This window comes from Vicia villosa, linkage group LG7, assembly GCF_029867415.1.
Source record: "Vicia villosa cultivar HV-30 ecotype Madison, WI linkage group LG7, Vvil1.0, whole genome shotgun sequence".
Lineage (NCBI taxonomy): Eukaryota > Viridiplantae > Streptophyta > Magnoliopsida > Fabales > Fabaceae > Vicia > Vicia villosa.
In genome coordinates this window covers 72622256-72637409 of record NC_081186.1, presented here as the reverse complement: position 1 = coordinate 72637409, position 15154 = coordinate 72622256, and positions in this window count along the sequence as shown.

Below are 15154 nucleotides of genomic sequence, written 5' to 3'. Positions count from 1 at the left end.
GAGAGATGGAGGTGTTTATAATTTTCAAGAAACATCTAAGAAAGAAGAAATCCTTGAAAAGCTCAACAAATTAATTCATCTGTTTATGATGAAGGAATGAATTTAGTAGAACCATCATCAACTTCAACAATAAGCTCTTTCGAATAAGAAGAAGTATATTAACCTTAGTTGTCTCCTTCAAATGAACGATTTTGATAGATGAGAGATCATCCAAAGAATCATCTAATAAGTGTAATAAGGAAGCTTTATCCAGTAGAATATTTAAAAAAGCTTCAATTAGTGGAATCTTTAAAAGAAATAATGAAGAGTCAATATCAAGAAAAAGTTGTGATAAGTCAACTTCTGGAAGAATATTCAAAGATCCTTCATATCAAGTCTCGTGTGAAGAAGAAAAAGATGGATCAATGGAGGAAACATCAATAATTCCTTACAGAGATTCTTGAAATTTTTCTTTAAAAATATACATGATATTACATTAGAAGATTCCTAGTAAGGTCCTCCTCAAAAGGAAGAATTTGATCATGTATGCCTTAACGCTTTAAAGGAAGATAACTTTGAGGTCACTTCTCTATCTCATAATCAATTGTTTAAGCTTAATGTTAATCTTGTTAGGAAAATGAGAATCTTGAGAAGAACATTCTTGATCATAAGGATTATGTCGAATTCTTGGAAAATAGCAATAAGATTCTTTGTGTAAAAATTTCTAGCATAAGAAGGGAATCTTAAAATTAGCTAAATGTGATTCTTACTATTTGTTTAAAATTGAAGTAGCTAATTTTCATAAAACCTGAAGTACATTTACTAACAGTAAAACAAAATCTTGATTTTGATTCTATCAAATCAAAGGTCACACGTTAATAAAAATGGAGTAGGGTTTTACCTAGATATATCACTTGGAAATCAGAAGAAATTGAATTGAGTTGTTGATAAATGTTCGATATGTACTCCCTCCGGCCATAATTATAAGCAAATATTATTTTTTTAATGTCATACCCTAATTTTTGACCCCCCCTGAGATGGCATATCTTCAGGATTTTTCATCAGGTCAAGACAAGTACCCAGAGCAGTCATTTCTCCATCTGGTACCTAATCGAGGATGCTCAAAGACAAGAAAGCTCAGGCAAAGGATCAATCAATACAAGGATTAGTCCCTAATACAATCATGGGGCTCAAAAACTTCACTTTTCTCATCTATGATTGATTAGACATCCATTCATATGAGTACAGGTTTACTCAGGTCACCAGACTAGGGTTTTGAGCCTATCAAGGACTAAAATCAGGGATCACATTTGGGAAACCCTAAAAAACCTCAGAGGGTCATTCAAAGACATCAATCATCTTCAAATAACTCATATGACAAGATCTACTAGACATCACACTTCAATTCAAAGTCTACAGTCATTATTTTCACATGGTCGACAAATTAGGGTTTTGACCTAATTCACCAAGATAGTTGACTTTTAATCAGGGCATGAATCCAAAACTCAAGACATGATTCAAGAATCTCTACTACCTCAATATAATCCATTTACATCATTCATTTGAGGAAAAGATCTTGTTTCTACACAAAAGCCCAAAAATTCACTTTGTCAGGAAAAAGTCAACTGTGAAGGATCATCATTGACTTTTAAGGTTTTTGGTCAAAAAATGACTTTCAAAGATCAATATCATCAATATATGGATGTCAAAGTCATTTGGCCAAAGAAATTCAAAGAAATTCATCAAGGAGCGAAAAGTCGGGAATTAGGGTTTTTGAAGGCATGGTGAGATCTCAAAATTTCACCTACACAACTCAAAAAACTTCCAACATGAAAGTTGTAGATCTTGCCAAATAAAACAACATCTTACAAGGGAACTTTTTTCAAAAGATCAACCATTTATGAAGTTTTGGAAATTTTGAAGTTTAGGTCATAAACACTTAGAAATTTTTCTAAGTGTTTTAACCTAGTTTTCTTCCAACTTTGGCCTCATTTTTCACAAATTTCCCAAAGGATTCTGAAGAAGACATAAACTAATGATTTAAAGTAGATGTTTAGGGCTTTCCAAATTGTGTTCAACCTTCTCAAAATTCAATTTGAGCTAAGAGTTATGCTTGTTCAAAGTTGGCCTCATGAAGTGAAATTATAGGTCATGCATCATTTTGGAACTTTGAAGTTTTGTGCACATGACCTCAAATACAGATGCTACATGACCCATAATACATCTGCAAACATGCCATGCATTCATTTTCACCATGCCATGATAATTGAAGAAGATTCCTAAAACAAGAACATGTGATTATGTAATGATTACATTTGAGAATTTATGGCAAATTGATGAATCACCCAAGGAATCTTCTCACCAACCAATTAGAGCTCACTTTGCATCTGAATTGTCCCCTAAGATCAGATAGAATCAATGGATAGGGGAGGTGGCTCGAAAATGCAATGATCACATTTGGATATTCTTTGAAATTTCTTCATGGCTAAGAAACCAAACTTACTTCACTAAGCAAGCTCACTCTCCCAATCAGTACTGAGACATTTGCCTATAAATAGAGGCCTCATTCTCATTCAAAAAATACACCAAAGCAACCATATTACTTGCTTTCTCTTTCTCTTCTCTTGTTCATTGTTTTTCAAAGTTCTTTGGCAAGAAGAATCGATTTCTTCAAACCAGAGCTTATCTTTGGGAAGTGAGCATTCTAACATCTCAAGGGAGGTCATTTGAGGTGATCCAAGCACCTGGATCACTTCTGTAAGTGGAGGAACACCATTGTTGCTCTCACTTTGGAGCATCTGCAGTTGGAGGTCCATGGAGTGATTCAGAAGGTTTCAAGGCAAGCCAATCATCCAGACACACTCCTCAGGTCATAGTGAAGCTAACCAGATGGCTGCAGCTCATCTGTAACTCGAGAATCAACACCCTCCATGTTCACTTGAAGCTGAAATCGAGGGAGGTCCATAGAACAATTCAGGAGGTTTGAGGTCATTACAAGCATTCAGTTAGCATCACTGAGCCACAAGGAAGCTTTTGGGATCATTCATACAAGCCCAGTTGCTCTCCATCATCCTCACGATCTCCATTTTCAGAGGTAAGTTTCTGAACTCCCTCTCTTTAATTTAAGAACTCTTTGTGAAATAGCTCGATTCTATCTTGTTCAGCATCATCAGAGGATTGAAAACCCTCTATCATCATCCATTTATCTTTCAGTATAGTCATTTAATTTAATTTTGAAATTTTAGGGTTCTTCACGATTTCTGGTAAATTAGTTAGATGTAGTTAATGATAGTTCATGTTAGTTACATATTTAGAATCGTGAGTGAATTTAGAGCAAGTTTCATGTTTACATCGTTGCAAATGGTTGAGAAACGAGTAAGCTCAGAAATTCAAAAATGGAGAGCTTGAGGTTGAAGATGAAGATGGTGGTGGCGCGCAAATTTGAATTCTCAGGGGAGAGTTTATTTTATTTTGAATGGTGTGCGTTTTATTAACGACTGAACAACTTGCCCCAGTGGCCACCTATACACCCTTAGTATCATCATGCCTCAAGTCTGGGGTTCGAATCCCCCTCGCCCCAGACTTTTTGATTCTTTTATTTTTTAAAGATTTACAACTTGTTTTGAAACATGACCAAATGAAGGCAAGTCACTATCACCACACGCGCGTTGGCTCAGTGGTATAGTTTTGAGGAAATGACCTCAAGGGCGTGGGTTCAAACCCTCCAAGGGCCAAAACTTATTTTTTAAACACTAATTTCTTTCATTTTTCTTCACAACTTCACATATTTATTTAACCTATCAAATTAATTTATTTTCACTTCATTTTTCACACACTTATCATTTAATATACCTATTTTGTGAATAATCAAAAAATCATAAAAAATATTATGTATTTCTTGAATTTTAATTAGGTTTAAAATAGTATGTTTTTAAGTGTTTTCTTAAATACTTTAAATATATATATATTATCATTTTAACCTAATCAATTTGTGAATAATTTTATGATAAAACCCTAATTGTTTAGGTCTTAATTAGTTAAAAGTTCTTTATTTTTACCTTAATTAATTTGACTTTTGTCAATATTCAAATTTGTTTTCAATCTCTAATTAAACGGATGATTAAGGTTTTCAAACAAAAAAACCTTGTATCATTCCAAATCATTTTCAAATTGCTTTTACACCAGTACTGTAAAGTACTGGGCCTCTAATAGAGTGTAAGTCCCAAAAACCTTCTCTTCTTAGCTTGTTTTCAAAACTGTATTTTCAAAATCTTCTTTCTGTTTTCAAAACATTCTTCTGGTATTTGAAGGGCATTATTCCCGGTGAAACTCTTCAGATACCTATGTGACCTTTGTCCATCTTCACTTCTTCTGTTTTCAAAAACCATTAACTGTTTATCATATACATTCAACTGTTATCAACAAAACAATAAAAATACTGTTGAGGCTCTGTACATACTTCTTCAAAGGCCTCCACTCCATCCAGGTTAGGCTTTACAAGCTTTCAATTTACAGTCTTTATTTAAATTACTGTCAAATATAAACTGTACATATATTTGTTTAGAACTACGTTTGAGTGTAAACCCTAGGACAGTTAAACTATATATATATTATAGGAATATGACCTAGGATTGAGAATGTCTTCCCGGTGAAGGCTCTTTCCTAATTAGAGATCTGTAGTTCAAACCCCCAAGATGAATTATTCCCGGTGAAACATCTTGGCAAAAACCTTAGAATCCAAAAATATAGGACACATCCACCCAAAGAGGAATTATTCCCGGTGAAACCTCTTACCCATTTGCTTAGAGCCAAAATAAGTTCAAAAACTACATAGCTTTCTCTTGTGCTATAACAAGGACCCTCGATTAGCCTCCTCTTGGGCTTTGTACAAGGACCCACAGGCTTCTTAAAAGCATTTCCAGCTTCCTCTTGAGCTTGTATACAAGGACCCATCAGGTTTCTTATAAACATAGGAACAGGTCTTTAGTCACCTTTTAGCCTACCCTGGTGAGTTTCTTCCAATTTAAACCAGACTTTAAACAAGCTAAGTTTGTCTCAATTTTGCATTGAGTGCACTTTTTGGAATGAGAGACATGGACAGTCTCTGTCACCTTTATCTTCATCAATCTTCCTTAGCAGAGTCTAGGATCCATGTTTGGTCATCCTCAGCATTGAGTCAGCCTTCATCTTGGGCTTTAAACAAGAAGTCTCCACTAGATAATCTTTCTGCCATTCATATCAATAAAAACCCCTGGAAAGGGTTAGCCTCCAACATCTGTCTAAAAATGTCAAAATCCCTGGAAAGGGTTAGCTTCCACACATTCCTTCATTTCAATAAAAACCCCTGGAAAGAGTTAGCCTCCAAAGTCAATTAATAAATAATTTCATTCTCTTAGGAGATAATTTCCCCAAAAGAGTCAAAATCCCTGGAAAGGGTCAGCCTCCAAAAAACATGATAAAGTCAGTCTTTTAACAGACAAATTCACCAACTGAGTCAAAATCCCTGGAAAGGGTTAGCTTCCAAAGAAAAACAGTCTTTTAATAAATAAAATCTCCTCAGTAGAGTCAAAACCAACAAAAACAGTTAGCCTCAACCTTGGGCTTCATACAAGGCACCCAAACAATAAAACTCCCCTGTCAAGAGTCAGCCTCAACCTTGGGCATTGTACAAGGCAGATAATAGAGTCTCCCCAGTGAGTTCTTCATCATTCAGTAGCCACAACCTTGGGCTTTGTACAAGGCAGATAAACCATATTTTTCATGTGTCAAAGATTCCTAACACTTAGGATCTTTCCCCATATAGTCATCCATACTTAATTCATTTAAGAGTCCGCCACAACCTTGGGCTTTGTACAAGGCAGAAAATAATGTTTTCCCTAGCAACAGTCAGCCACAACCTTGGGCTTTGTACAAGGCACACAAATAGAGTCTCCCTAAGTAGAGTCAGCCTCAATTCTGGGCTTTGTACAGAACACAAAAATACCCTGTAATTAACCCCCAGTGGAGCCATCTCCCAGAGTCAATAATATTTAATCAATCAAAAGCCTCAAGCTTGGGCCTCATACAAGCCAGCTAAAGTCAAATCTTTTATACAGTAGATAGACATAGCTTATCTCTATAGAGAGATATTTTTACTACTCTACCACATTCAAACAAACAAACATTTCATTTCAATTTTAATCAAGTCTCCCATTTAGGATTTTGAAAGGCATGAGCTGGCAGTAAAACCCAGACATGTGGTAACTTTCCCTAATTTGGATGAGCATCCTTCTTTCATTTAAGAGGCATTTGACTGGTATACTTGCACATACACAAGTAAGGTCCCCCTCTTGAATGAAATGAATTCAGTTATTCTGTCACTCTTTAAATGTTTGTGGTAGAATAGTACAAATACCTCTCTGTAGAGATAATTTCATGTCTCTTTACTGTAAACAGAGATTTAATTCCAAGCTTCAACCTTGAGCTTCAAGCAAGGCACCAAAAATAATTAATTTCCCTAGTTAGTTCCCCGAACTACATTAAGCTCTGACTTCCACTAGGGATATGTAGGCATGAGGTTCACAAGGAATCTCAGCGAGCTAATAAAATACCAAAAATAGTCAGTTTGTCTGTCTGTCTGTCTTTTCAAATCAATTCAATTCCTTCTCCTAACACAAAGGAGAAACTTTCCCAATCATTAGCAATAAACACAAACACAATGACACAGAGAAGGTTCCTGTAGAGTACTACAGATATGTAGGGTGTTTAAACACTTCCCTATGTATAACCGACCCCCCGGACTCCAGAATTTCTAGTCTAGGTGAAATCCCCACACTTAGCAAACTCCTAGGGTTTAGTTGAGATCTTTTTTCCCCTTTCCTACTCGTAGGACAAATAAGAAAGTTCGTGTGATATCGTAGGAAGAACTGAAACAAAATTCATCCCACCACGGGCGCATTCTCCTTCCAAATTTCGCGTGAAGGGTTTAGCGTGCCGTCCTCCCAAGTGAAACGGGGAGGTAAAAGAAAACGACACCACAGAAAAATGGCGACTCTGCTGGGGATAATAAGTGTTAAAAACCTTTGTTTTTCATCCAAACCAATGGTTGACCTGTTGCTGGTCCAGCCCCAATGAGGAATTAGGGATGCCAAATTCCCCCTCAAACAAGAGAGGTCCTGCCTAACCTCTGTGTCATTTCATGTGTTTGTTGCATATATATATATTTGTTTATTTTGTTTATTCTGTATCGGGAAAGGGCTTGATTCCCCCTTGTGGTGAGAAATCCTATACCCGGATTTGAGTGCAACATAAGATAGGATGGAGGATGTCTTCCCGGTGAAGACCCTCTAATCTTGGTTTCCAAGTCTACTCTTGGGATTTGCCTGGCTGGTTGTGATTAACTGCGCCACTGCATTCCGAGACTGATTTGTACCAGGAGGACCTAGAAACACATTAACCCCACTTAAAGCCTTTTTTAGGACGTAGAGCGGTGATTACGGAAGTAATTGTCACGCAGATACTACACTCAGAGAAAACTCTCTTATAGATACCAATCAACGTATCTTTAAGGTTGAGCAAAAACTCTGAGACCCCTAGAACCCGTTCTACAGGTACAAAAATCCTTAACCTTAGTTTACCAGTGGGGCGGGATTCGCGTTTGGACTTCATGACCACTATACCCTTCAAACGCCATGTTTGTTTAAAACTCTTGTGTGTGCATTCATGCATTCATGCATCATTCATTAATAAACAACTAAAAACAAAAAAAAAGAGTCTTTTTCGAGTCGTTTTTCAAGGAAACTAAATAACGAACGTTTTGAACTTCAGAGAAAGAGAGAAACGGAGAAAGGACTTAAGGATCTATACCATGGATTACGGAAGAAAGAGAGCTAGGAAATACACCTTCAAGATTCCCCAGGTCGAGGAACTGGGAAAGCTCGGAAAACTGGTGGTCGACCCCCAGGCTTTCAAGGAGAAGTATGGAAAACTTCTGCCTTTGCTCAATACCAACATGGTGGATGGGATCCTTCCCACCTTGGTACAGTTTTACGATCCAACGTATCACAGTTTCACCTTTCCAGATTATCAGCTCATGCCTACGTTGGAGGAGTACTCTCGTCTGATTGAGATACCTGTGTACGCGCAAGATCCGTACTCCGGTTTGGAAAAGAATCCTGACGACATTATCATTGCTGCAACTACTCCTTTGAACGTAGTCGACATCAGAACTCATATGGTGAGTAGAGGAGGAATTCAAGGATTGCCCTCCAAATTCCTGTTTGATCAAGCTCGGTACTTCGTCAGCATCCAAGATATGAGCGCTTTTGAGGAAATCTTGGCTTTGCTTATCTACGGATTGTTTTTGTTCCCTAACATTAACGATTTCGTCGACATCAACGCAATTAAGATCTTCTTGATTGGAAATCCAGTTCCAACCTTGCTTGCGGATGCTTATCACTCTGTGCATTCAAGAAACCTGCAGCGAGGAGGATTAATCACATGCTGCGTACCGTTGTTATACGAATGGTTCGTTTCACACCTGCCAAAGTCTAGCACTTTCTGGAACATGAGGGATGGCCTTTATTGGTCACAGAAAATCATGTCTCTCACTCATACAGACATTGATTGGTGTAGTCCTGACAACGACGAAACCAAGATCATTTTCAGTTGCGGAAGTTTCCCCAACGTACCCCTTATTGGAACTAAGGGAGGAATCAGTTACAATCCAGCTTTAGCCCATCGTCAATACGGCTATCCCATGAAAAATATACCAAGTAACATCCAATTGGAGGGTCTGTTCTTCAAGAACATCGACGATCATGGCAACATGCTGAAGAAAGAAATTGTCCAAGCCTGGCGTCTTGTACACAGCAAAGGGAGAAGATTGTTAGGAAAACATCTTTGCATCTCCCTGGATCCTTACCTTCAATGGGTACGCAGCAGGGCATTCAAGCTCAGGATGCCATATCAACACCAAGAACCTATTCCCCTAAGGGAACCAATTTACCTTTTCTCCACCGATGTTGAAAAACTGCAAGCGGCATTAAACAAGGTATGCCAAGAAAGGAATGCTTGGAGGGACAAGTACCGAATCGTCAACACGGAAAATGTTGAGATTCATAACATCCTAAGAAGGAAGGATGAGTTACTTGAAGTACTCGATCGACAAGTGACACAAACATCACTTTCTCATCATATCCCTCCTGCTTCCTGGATCATCGATCAGCTCACGTCAGAGAACGCTCAGCTCAAGAAACAGAAGAAGATGTTAGAACGTGAAGTCGGCTCTTCATCAAAGTTTTAAAGTCCTTTCTCTCAATTTCTCTGTATTTCCTTTTTCAAAGTGTGTAAAAACGGCGTTTTCGCTTAATTAATAAAAGTCTGATGTTTCATAACGTAATTATGGTGTTTCCTTGAAAAATAATAACTTAATTGCATATCATACATTGCTTTAGTCGTACGCACTGACACGAGAATTGTCGCGGATCTAATAGTCACTTTCCTTTCTCCAGAAAGAGAGGAGGAGAAGGAGGTGAACCAAGACTTTCAAGCTGTCTCATCCATACAACACTCGTTCAAGTCGCAAGAAAAGAATGGAAGACTTTGAGCAAGAGAATGAAGAACTCAGAGAAGAGATTAATACTCTCAAAGGTACTGTTGAAAGACTCAATAGTATGGTAGAAGCCCTGGTAGTTGCGCAGAATCGACCAACGCCGGAAGAATCGCAAAGGACTGTGGTTTCCGAGATTGTCTCTACTCCTATTCCTCAGTATACCATGCCGCCTGATCGACCTTGGGGCATGCCGTATAACTTTACTCCAGAAGGGTACATACCTCCAGCTTCTGAAGCTCCAAAAGTCACCATGGATATGCGTCCACCGGAGGGTTACAAACCTCTGGAAATTGAAGTTCCAAGAGCAACGGCAATGGGTTTCGCACAACAGAATACTGAGATACCGAGATCTGCTGTCATGGCTTCTCCACGACCAATTATGCATACTTTTCCCCCGCAGGGCGGACAAGTATATCATCACGCTCCCAGTGAGGACGCTGGCGTGTATGAAAGATTGGACGAGTTCCAGGAACAGTTTCTGCAAATGCAGAAGGAACTCAAGACTCTTCGAGGACAAGATCTATTTGGAAAGAATGCTGCAGACCTCTGTCTGGTTCCAAATGTTAAGATTCCTCACAAATTCAAAGTACCAGATTTCGAGAAGTACAAAGGGAATTCATGCCCACAAAGTCATCTTGTGATGTACGCTCGAAGAATGTCAACTCAGACTGATAATCAACAATTGCTCATTCATTATTTTCAAGACAGCCTGACTGGTGCTGCACTCAAATGGTACATGAACTTGGACAGTTCAGAGATTCGTACTTTTCGAGACCTCGGAGAGGCCTTCGTCAAACAGTATAAGTACAATCTGGATATGGCTCCCGACAGAGATCAACTCCGGGCCATGACTCAAAAGGATAGAGAAAGCTTCAAGGAATACGCTCAGAGATGGCGTGAAGTTGCTGCTCAAATTTGTCCACCACTTGAAGAGAAAGAAATGACAAAAATCTATCTCAAAACTTTGAGTCCATTTTACTACGGACGAATGGTTGCAAGTGCACCAAGTGACTTTACCGAGATGGTAAACATGGGTGTGCGTTTAGAAGAAGCAGTTCGAGAAGGACGCTTGAACAAAGAACCAGAATCTTCTGTTGGTCCAAGGAAGTATGGAAGTTCTTTCCAGAAGAAAAAGGATCAAGATGTCAGCAATGTCTTGCACAAAATCAAGAAGAAATTCCAACCTCAAGTTGCAACAATAACTCCGGTTGTTAACTCAGCGCCGGCTTATCAACCTCAGGTTTCGCAACAACAAATTCAACAAAGGTCGCAGCAACCTCAGCAGCAGGTTCGACCTCCAAATTACAACAATCGGGCTCCAAGGTATCCTGCCTTTGACCCCGTACCAATGCCGTATGCAGAATTGTTTCCAACATTACTGGCAAAAGGACTCATTCAGACAAGAAGTCCTCCAAATCCTACAAACAGTTCCTCACCATGGTATAAAGCTGACCAATCTTGTCCCTATCATCAGGGGGCACCAGGTCACAATATTGAGAACTGTTTCCCTTTCAAGATTGACGTCCAACGATTAGTGAAGAGCGGAATGCTATCTTTCAAAGATACTAATCCAAACGTCCAAGCAAATCCTTTGCCGCAGCACAAAGAAGCTTCAGTAAATCTGATAGATCAACACCCCAATGTCATTCAAATCTACGACATTCGTCAGATAGGGGAAAATCTTGTCAAGATGCACGCTAAACAAGCTGGGTACGGTCATGTACCACCTCACAACTACTTCACATGTGAATTTTGTCCAAAGAATAATCAAGGATGTGCCATAGTTCAAGCTGCATTACAAGAACAAATGGACTTAGGATGGATTCAACATATCCGAGTCAAAACTGAACATGACATCAACATGGTTCAAGGATGTCCAGGAGAATACAAAATCTACAAAGTTGAAGACCTTGAAGGATCGGTAGTCAGGTTCCACAAAACTTTAAATGGACTTGCCTACTTTGGAACAGATTTCCACGCTTACAGTAGATGCAGAATCTGTCGAAGAAATTCACGAGGATGTTTGCGCGTTCGCAACGACATTCAAAAGCTAATGGATGACAATACCATTACTGTTCTTGCCAACAGAGAAGATGACGAAGTCTTTACCGTATCTCCTCAAATTAATCAAGTTGAACCTATGCAAGTTAAATATGACAGCAGGAAGACAGCAGTTGCACCACTAGTCATCTACTTACCAGGTCCTGTACCGTATGAATCTGACAAGGCTATACCATACAAATACAACGCTACATTCATTGAAAATGGTAAGGAAATACCATTACCGTCTGTTGTCAACATTGCTGATGTTAGTCGAGTCACCAGAAGTGGACGAGTCTTCAACAGAACAATAGAAAATGTGGAGAAACCTTCGGAGGAAGTACCACATAGGCAAGACAACCATCCGACCAATGATGTTCAAGCGAAAGAAAATGATGAGATCTTAAAGTTAATCCAGAGGAGTGAATACAATATTGTAGATCAATTACTACATACTCCGTCTAGGATTTCTGTTCTTTCCCTGCTATTGAGTTCTGAAGCTCATAGGGAAGCTCTACAGAAAGTTTTGGAACAAGCTTTTGTAGAACCAAGTGTTACAATAAGTCAATTCAACAACATCGTTGCCAACATCTCCGCCGGAACTAGCCTAAGTTTCTGTGACGAAGATCTTCCTGAAGAAGGAGTGGACCATAATCTTCCACTTCACATCTCAGTTGGCTGCATGGGTGATACACTCACAGGAGTCCTAATAGACAATGGATCCTCCCTCAACGTCATGCCGAAATCAACATTGTCAAGATTATCTTTCGAAGATTACCCTCTAAGAAAAAGTCATGTCATCGTCAAAGCATTTGATGGATCAAGGAAGTCAGTTTTCGGAGAAGTGGATCTTCCCATAACTATTGGACCTCAGACGTTCAAAATCACTTTCCAGGTTATGGACATTCCAGCACAATACAGTTGTTTGCTAGGTCGCCCATGGATTCATGAGGCTGGGGCAATTACTTCAACACTTCATCAGAAGCTGAAGTTCATAAGAAATGACAAATTGGTAACCGTATGTGGAGAACGAGCTCTAATCGTCAGCAACCTGTCATCATTCTCCGACATAGAACCAAAAGAAGTTGTTGGAACTAAATTCCAAGCACTTTCCTTAGACAAAGGAAAGGAGAAAGCAGCGTCTATCTCTTCATACAAAGACGCAATCCGAGTTGTAAAAGATGGCACTACCAGTGGTTGGGGGCACATTAATATTCCTACCAACAACATGAACAGAACAGGAATTGGATTCTTTCCGACATCATCAAAAGCTATTCCAGGGATTGAGGTAGTTCTCCCAATTCAAGAAACTTTCTGCAGTGGAGGTTTTCTTCAACCTGTTCAACAAACAGTCAATATCATCGATACGGAAAGCACCGATGAAGAGGAATGGTTATCCTATCTCAACAAAGCAGGATACATCTCCCTATCAGAATCTGAACCACTTTGCTGTTATCCAAATGAAGGATCTGAAAGTAAGACTCAACCAAGCAGTGATGAAATTACTGACAGCTTCACCACCAGAAGTCATGGTCCATCAGAAGAAGTTCCTCCTATCCCCGAAGAGACTTGGGATACATTAGGAGAACCCAGCGGAAAATTCGACTACATGGTAAAATACTCCGCTCCTGAAAGTTCAAGAATATCTCTTGAAGATATTGTTCCAACTGGATGGAACAGTGATTTTGAGTACCTCTCTCAGCCAAAAGAGATGTATAACCCTTGCTATTCATCAACATCCGGTGGAGTCATCATTGAGGATTATATCCCCAAGTCACCTTCCGAGGCTACGGATTTAGAGTTCACATATCTAGTCAATGCCATCTTGGGAGAAGAGCAAGACCAAAATACAGAAGAGGACAATCTCGAAAGTGTCTCCGACAACGAGTCTCTCCATTCAGAAGATTGGAAGTTTCCTCAAAAGAAAAACCGACATACTCCACTCGGAAATGGGTATGCTCACACCGCTCAGTCTGCTGAAGTAGAAGAAGATCGTCTGAGTGTTGCAAAGACAGTGGTTGGTAAATCAAGACCTACCACAGGCCAGCTTAAGCCTAAGGTTCCAGATTACTTAGTGCACAATGGGGTTCGCCACTACTGGACAGCTGTTGAAGTTTCAACTGTTGTTCGCACTCCTAAGTAGGAATTTTCACCGTTATTTTGTCCTCTCACCATAGCCCAGGGTGAAGAGATGTTTCATAGGGCTTTGCATTTTACTATTTCTTAGGAAAATGTCCCTCTTTGCTTCGCCCAAAGCAATAGAGTTTTGTTTTATAGGGTCTTTGTTTCAAGAAATGACTGTCCATAAATAAAAATGTCATTCTGTTCCTTTGTTTAGTTTTTCCTTTTCTTTTTTCGGAAATTGGTAATCCTAAAAAACACCCTTAAAAAAAAAAAAAACATCAAAATATTATTAACTGCATACACCGAGTCTTCCCTCGTTGTCTAAATAAAACTTATCACACATATGCAGATTAATCATAAAATACCCCGTTGAAACGTGCGACCATATGACTTCTCCAAGCTTTGAGTTTCCTGTATTCGAGGCAGAGGAAGAAGAAGACGAAGAAATATCAAAGGAAATTTCACGGTTACTTCAACAAAAGGAAGAGGCCATTCAGCCATACAATGAGCCTCTAGAGATCATTAACCTTGGTTCCGATGGAAACAGGAAGGAGGTTAAGATTGGAGCTTCGCTCAGTTCAGAGATCAGAGAGAGTTTGATACAGCTGCTCAAAGAATTCTCAGATGTCTTCGCTTGGTCTTATCAAGATATGCCAGGGTTGGATACCAGTATAGTAGAGCATCACTTGCCATTAAAAGCAGAATGCCCTCCGGTCAAGCAAAAATTAAGAAGAACTCATCCGGAGATGGCCATGAAAATCAAAGAGGAAGTTCAAAAGCAGATCAACGCAGGTTTCCTCGTCACTTCAGAATACCCTCAGTGGTTAGCTAACATTGTTCCCGTTCCTAAGAAAGACGGAAAAGTCCGCATGTGCGTCGACTACAGAGATTTGAACAAAGCTAGCCCTAAGGATGATTTTCCTTTACCACATATTGATATGTTGGTAGACAGTACAGCAAAATCCAAAGTTTTCTCGTTCATGGACGGATTTTCAGGATACAACCAAATCAAAATGGCACCTGAAGACATGGAAAAAACAGCTTTCATCACCCCCTGGGGCACGTTCTGCTATCGTGTTATGCCTTTTGGACTAAAGAACGCAGGGGCAACATATCAAAGAGCCATAGACTATTTTACCAAATGGGTTGAAGCAGCTTCATATGCAAACGTTACAAGACAAGTTGTCGTCAGGTTTATCAAGAATCACATCATATGTCGCTACGGCGTTCCTAGCAAGATAATCACTGACAATGGGTCAAATTTGAATAACAAAATGATGAAGGAGCTTTGTGAAGAATTCAAGATCGAACATCACAACTCATCTCCTTACAGACCAAAGATGAATGGAGCTGTAGAAGCAGCTAACAAAAACATCAAGAAAATCATTCAGAAGATGGTCATCACTTACAAAGATTGGC